The sequence below is a fragment of the Dendrobates tinctorius genome, unplaced genomic scaffold (genome assembly GCF_039654945.1).
Source record: "Dendrobates tinctorius isolate UK_male_01 unplaced genomic scaffold, ASM3965494v1 ptg000090l, whole genome shotgun sequence".
NCBI classification, from domain to species: domain Eukaryota; kingdom Metazoa; phylum Chordata; class Amphibia; order Anura; family Dendrobatidae; genus Dendrobates; species Dendrobates tinctorius.
Genome location: NW_027361758.1, coordinates 3,104,084 through 3,111,742, shown reverse-complemented (window position 1 = coordinate 3,111,742; position 7,659 = coordinate 3,104,084).

Sequence of the window (7,659 nt, the reverse complement as noted above, 5' to 3'; positions counted from 1 at the left end):
AAATGTTATTTATTAACTATTTTGTGTCACATAACTCTCTGGTTTAACAGAATAAAAATTCAAAATTTGAAAATTGCAAAATTTTCAAAATTTTCGCCAAATTTCCATTTTTTTCACAAATAAACGCAAAAATTATCGACCTAAATATACCACTATCATGAAGCCCAATATGTCACGAAAAAACAATCTCGGAATCGCTAGGATGCGTTGAAGCGTTCGTGAGTTATTACCTCATAAAGGGACATTGGTCAGAATTGCAAAAAATGGCCAGGTCATTAAGGTCAAAATAGGCTGGGTCATGAAGGGGTTAAGGTCAAAATAGGCTGGGTCATGAAGGGGTTAAAGGAAATCTGTCTGCACGTTGGTGCTATGTATTCTGACAGCAGCATGAGGTAGGGACAAAGACTCTTTATTCCAGCAATGTATAACTTAGTTTACTGAGTGCAGACTTTATGATAACAGTTTCTCTGTTGCAGATGTTGAACTGTGTATAACCCTGTCCAAACCACTGAAAATCAGATTACTCTGTACAATGTATATTGACAGAATCAGTATACATTAATTAGTAATTGGGCTGGGTTGGACTAGCAGGCATGAGGCTAGTTGTCATGTACTGATAATCATAATCACCTGCTGTCAAAACACTGATTGCATTAAAACAAAACACAGCCTAGCAAGTGACACATCACTGTAATTAGGTTCTGTTCACCTACATCATGGTGCCATCAGATTACATAGCAAAAACCTGGTGACAGATACTCTTTAACTGTAGAACAGCAAATACAATTATTGATCGTCCTGAAGTACACTTGCTGGAATTTTCATCACTCATAGGCAGCACAGGAGACAGCAGCTGACAGAACACTGAGAAGTGTCAATGTCCTTGAGCACACAGGAACCAGCTGACAGGGCAGGAGAAGTGCCAATGTTACTGCGCTCCTTCTGCCCTGTCAGCCGATTGTGCTTTGTGTCTTTGTGCTATACACTGAGAAGTGCCGATGTTACTGAGCACACAGGACGTTCAGCTGACAGAAGTGCCGATGTTACTGATCACACAGGACAATCATGTGAAGGCAGAAGAAGTGGTGTGCCGACCACCAACAGCTGACAAAGCTGTAGCACTGTGCTAAAGACGGAGATAAACTGCAGCTGCACTGACAAACTGCATCAGACCCAGCCAGGAGCGCGCACGCTGTTTAGGCTCCGCCTCCACCCACAGAATGCCTTATTCCGTATTTTTGGAATTGAATACGGATTTTATTTGAGAACAATTAAACTGTCTTGTTCATAAACAGCATACGGGTACATCTTCTAGAAGGTTTTTGAAAAGTTTTCATTTGGATTTAATTTATAAAAGCATATTTGAAAGTTTACTAATCGCTTGCTCTGCATTATTAAAAAAGATTAAAAGGACAGTTACACTTTAGTGTAAAAGTTTTGATAACTGGGTGGAAAACGCGCCACAGATATTAACTCTTTCTGTCCTCCTACTGGACTGTGTGATCACTGCCCAGCTTCAACTTTTATTTTAAAGGGATTCTTCAGTTCAAAACGATAGATCTGCAGTTATTCTGTGTGACTGCAGACTTATGAATCCCCCCAGCACATGCACTGTGCGCTTTGAGGAATCGCCGTTGTCTGAGCGGCGACCGGGGGGCATGTATGCGTTGTACATACTCTCGCTTCCATACACTTGTATGGATTGAGGCAGCGCCCTCTAGCTGGCCAAGCCCACCGTACGGTCGCGTCACGGTCTTGTTCTATACAAATGTATACATTTATATAAATGTATATCATTAATGTATTAATATTTGTATTAAATGTATACAATATACATACGGCCTTGCTCTATACAAATGTGTGGAAAAAGGCCGCATCCACTGGCCGGGAATATATATAACGCCTACATACCCTCCGGTACCAACTCAGAAACTGGCGAATCCTTGCAGCGCATGTGCTAGGGGGATTTATCATCTTGGACCAGACAACCACTTTAATATTTGCAAATGACATCTTTCTGACTAGCCAGTGGCACGGTTGGTCAGCAGATTAATTGCAGGATGGGTTTAGCAGCCAATGAGAACACACACTGCCCTATATAACATTCCAGTGCCTACTTGTCATTGCCAGCTATAGGTTTTCATACTGACCCTGGTGCTTTATTACTTATAAAACAAGGAAAAAAGGGGAGAAATAGCCTGCTCACCAGTAACCAACGCAGAACCTTGGAACTCCGTATAGACAGACGTCAGGATTGCTCATGGAAAAAGAAACTTTAAGTTCCAGCTGCGTAAAAAAGTTTTGTCTTCTTTATTGAATCAAATTAAAATAGACGTGTCACATTGCTCTCCATAAAATTGCCTTAAACACAGAATAGGCTACGTGTTTCGATCTGAATGATCTTTGTCCAAGCCATGCTAGTATCTATGTTGGGAATTCTCCAATGATAATGCATTTCAAAGTCACATGACATATTGCAAAGAAAAGAAAAAAAATTCCTGAACAATTAAAAACATCAGAGATTATATATACAAGACCACACAAAGGGAAAAACATCCATATTAACAATAATGTAACATTAGGTCATTGCGCTTGTTTAAGCCACCAGGGTATCTGGTATGTAAATGATATATCCAAAAGGCTTCTCGGGTGAGAAGACGCCGCCTGGCATCTCCTCCCAGAAATGGCATGGTAACATGTTCAGTTCCTTGCACCTGAAAATGTATTGTGCTCCTGGCATGATGAACAATAAAATGTTTTGAGGCTGCGGATACATTTCTATCTGGATTATTAGTATTGGTAATGTCATACCGATGCTCTCTAATACGTGCTTTTAATTTTCTGGACGTGCATCCGACATGAGAGTTCACAAGCTTTACAATTTATTTTATATACTATGTTTGTGGAATTACAGTTTATATAACTTTTAATATTAAAATTGGTTTCATTATTTGTGCTAGAGAAATCTTTTGAGACATGCGCATATTTACAGGTTTTACAGCTATTGGAGCCGCACTTGAAAAATCCCACACAATTAAGCCAGTTTTTCTATTACTTAGAAAAGACATTCTAGGTGACAAGTTGTTCCCAAGGGTAGGCGCCCGTCTAAATGCCACATTCACACGCAAATTCAAAATTCCAGCCAGTTTTTCGTCCTCATGCAATATCGGTAAATACTTATCCACAATTTTTTTAATTTGTGTGAATTGCGGGCTATACTGGAAGCAAATACACGGATTGTTAATCAAATTCTGCTTTTGATTTTTATTATTTGTACATGGCATAATTAATTCAGTGCAGCTGTTTTTCTCCACAATTTTTTGCGCTCTGTTTAATGTCCAGTGGGGATAATTGTGGTGTTTTAATTTTTCCGAAATATGTTTGAATTCATTTCTTAAGTCTATATCCTGGCTACAGTTACGTTTTATTCTTGTGAATTCTCCCACTGGAATTGATTTGATGGTATGTTTACTATGGCTGCTGGTAGCCTGCAAAATAGTATTGCCACTAAGTGGCTTATGGTGGGTTTTAGTTTAAATAATTTGATTACCTATCCCTGTTAATTCTAAATCCAAAAAAAGATATTTTTGCAGAATCCTATTAATATGTAAATTTGATATTGTAATCATTGAAATTTAAATACTGAACAAAGTTCGGCATGGCAGATACATCTCCACCCCAGCAAATGAGCACCTTTTGTCAGTGGGTTGACTCATTGTTGCAACCGCTTGTCAAAAGAATTCCCGGATACATCAGAGATTCAAAACAAATTCTCGAAATTTTTTCGGAAAAAACTTGGTCACCTACATATACAGTGGGGCAAAAAAGTATTTAGTCAGTCAGCAATAGTGCAAGTTCCACCACTTAAAAAGATGAGAGGCGTCTGTAATTTACATCATAGGTAGACCTCAACTATGGGAGACAAACTGAGAAAAAAAAATCCAGAAAATCACATTGTCTGTTTTTTTTTCATTTTATTTGCATATTATGGTGGAAAATAAGTATTTGGTCAGAAACAAGCAATCAAGATTTCTGGCTCTCACAGACCTGTAACTTCTTCTTTAAGAGGCTCCTCTTTCCTCCACTCATTACCTGTAGTAATGGCACCTGTTTAAACTTGTTATCAGTATAAAAAGACACCTGTGCACACCCTCAAACAGTCTGACTCCAAACTCCACTATGGTGAAGACCAAAGAGCTGTCAAAGGACACCAGAAACAAACTTGTATCCCTGCACCAGGCTGGGAAGACTGAATCTGCAATAGCCAACCAGCTTGGAGTGAAGAAATCAACTGTGGGAGCAATAATTAGAAAATGGAAGACATACAAGACCACTGATAATCTCCCTCGATCTGGTGCTCCACGCAAAATCCCACCCCGTGGGGTCAGAATGATCACAAGAACGGTGAGCAAAAATCCCAGAACCACGCGGGGGGACCTAGTGAATGAACTGCAGAGAGCTGGGACCAATGTAACAAGGCCTACCATAAGTAACACACTACGCCACCATGGACTCAGATCCTGCAGTGCCAGACGTGTCCCACTGCTTAAGCCTGTACATGTCCGGGCCCGTCTGAAGTTTGCTAGAGAGCATTTGGATGATCCAGAGGAGTTTTGGGAGAATGTCCTATGGTCTGATGAAACCAAACTGGAACTGTTTGGTAAAAAACACAACTTGTCGTGTTTGGAGGAAAAAAGAATACTGAGTTGCATCCATCAAACACCATACCTACTGTAAAGCATGGTGGTGGAAACATCATGCTTTGGGGCTGTTTCTCTGCAAAGGGGCCAGGACGACTGATCCGGGTACATGAAAGAATGAATGGGGCCATGTATCGTGAGATTTTGAGTGCAAACCTCCTTCCATCAGCAAGGGCATTGATGATGAAACGTGGCTGGGTCTTTCAACATGACAATGATCCAAAGCACACCGCCAGGGCAACGAAGGAGTGGCTTCGTAAGAAGCATTTCAAGGTCCTGGAGTGGCCTAGCCAGTCTCCAGATCTCAACCCTATAGAAAACCTTTGGAGGGAGTTGAAAGTCCGTGTTGCCAAGCGAAAAGCCAAAAACATCACTGCTCTAGAGGAGATCTGCATAGAGGAATGGGCCAACATACCAACAACAGTGTGTGGCAACCTTGTGAAGACTTACAGAAAACGTTTGACCTCTGTCATTGCCAACAAAGGATATATCACAAAGTATTGAGATGAAATTTTGTTTCTGACCAAATACTTATTTTCCACCATAATATGCAAATAAAATGAAAAAAAAACAGACAATGTGATTTTCTGGATTTTTTTTTCTCAGTTTGTCTCCCATAGTTGAGGTCTACCTATGATGTAAATTACAGACGCCTCTCATCTTTTTAAGTGGTGGAACTTGCACTATTGCTGACTGACTAAATACTTTTTTGCCCCACTGTACCTGTCTATGCTGTTACGTAGTATCTTTGTATACTTGTATTCCCCACAATCTGGCAATTGTAGCATTACATTTTCATCTAGAAAGATTCAGCAATTACTCTGATAATTTGAAAATTTATATTATACAAGTGGTGCGTTTTTTGTTGTCACACAATTTTTTTGCATTTAGTGGTGAATATTTTTTACAAAAAACGGGTGTGGTGATGGGGGCCAAATTTTCACCCTCTCTCGCTAACCTAGTCATGTCTTTTTGGGAATCAAAATATGTTTTTTCAGCATCAAATCCTTTTCTAGAACAGATAGTTTGGTATGGCAGATACATTGATGATACCCTCATCATGTGGGGTGGAGATGCATCTGCCATACCGATCTTTGTTCAGTATTTAAATTTCAATGATTACAATATCAAATTTACGTATAAATAGGATTCTACAAAAATATATTTTTTGGATTTAGAATTAACAGGGATAGGTAATCAAATTATTTCAACTAAAGCCAACCATAAGCCACTTAGTGGCAATACTATTTTGCAGGCTACCAGCAGCCATAGTAAACATACCATCAAATCAATTCCGGTGGGAGAATTCACAAGAATAAAACGTAACTGTAGCCAGGATATAGACTTAAGAAATGAATTCAAACATGTTTCGGAAAAATTAAAACACCGCAATTATCCCCACTGGACATTAAACTGAGCGCAAAAAATTGTGCAGAAAAAAAGCCGCACTGAATTAATTATGCCATGTACAAATAATAAAAATCAAAAGCAGGATTTGATTAACAAATCATGTATTTGCTTTTTCAAGTGCGGCTCCAATAGATGTAAAACCTGTAAATATGCGCATGTCTCAAAAGATTTCTCTAGCACAAATAATTAAACCAATTTTAATATTAAAAGTTATATAAACTGTAATTCCACAAACAGTATATAAAATAAATTGTAAAACTTGTGAACTCTCATATGTCGGATGCACATCCAGAAAATTAAAAGCACGTATTAGATAGCATCTGTATGACATTACCAATACTAATAATCCAGATAGAAATGTATCAGTAGCCTCAAAACATTTTATTGTTCATCATGCCAAGAGCACAATACATTTTCAGGTGCAAGGAATTGAACATGTTACCATGCCATTTCAGGGAGGAGATGCCAAACGGCGTCTTCTCACCCGAGAAGCCTTTTGGATATATCATTTACATCAGGGCTGTGGAGTCGGTAAGCCAAACCTGCGACTCCGACTCCTCAATTTCCCTTACACCGACTCCGACTCCAACTCCGACTCCCACACATATTGCTTATATTTAAAAGAAAAATTTATTGTAGTACAATGTGAACCTCAGACATTTAATCATTTTTATGATCCAATAATCAAGATATTTAGATAGAACAGAATATATATTGGTGTACTACCCGGTTTTCATTCTTTTTGGTACAGATAGGATATGGACAGACAGATATGGATAAATGGATATATAGATAGAGCAGATTTCTAATCTGCTTTTGCTATTGAAAACATTATCTATGAGCTCAAAAACCTTTCAGGTGATGCAGTTTTTTAAAAAGATGATCAGCTTTTGCAGCTGAAAAACGTATCCTCAAAAAACACAGGAAAAACGCTGTGTGTGAATGTAGCCTTAGATCAGGAATATAACAGCCATTTATAGGACATTTCATAACTTTCCCAAACTCCTATGAAAAAATATTCAGCACATCCTGCATTGAATTACTGTACCCAATTTATTATATATTTTAGGAGTCGGAGTCGGTCCATTTTATACCGACTCCAACTCCGACTCCGACTCCACCAAAATGAGCACCGACTCCGACTCCACGACTCCGACTCCACAGCCCTGATTTACATACCAGATAACCTGGTGGCTTAAACAAGCGCAATGACCTAATGTTACATTATTGTTAATATGGATGTTTTTCCCTTTGTGTGGTCTTGTATATATAATGTCTGATGTTTTTAATTGTTTAGGATTTTTTTTTCTCCTTTTTTTTTTTTTCGTTTCTTTGCAATATGTCGTGACTTTGAAATGCATTATCATTGGAGAATTCCCAACATAGATACTAGCATGGCTTGGACAAAGATCATTCAGATTGAAATGCGTAGCCTATTCTGTGTTTAAGGCAATTTTCTGGAGAGCAATGTGACACGTCTATTTTAATTTGATTCAATACAAAGACGGCAAAACTTTTTTACGCAGCTGGAACATAAAAGATTCTTTTT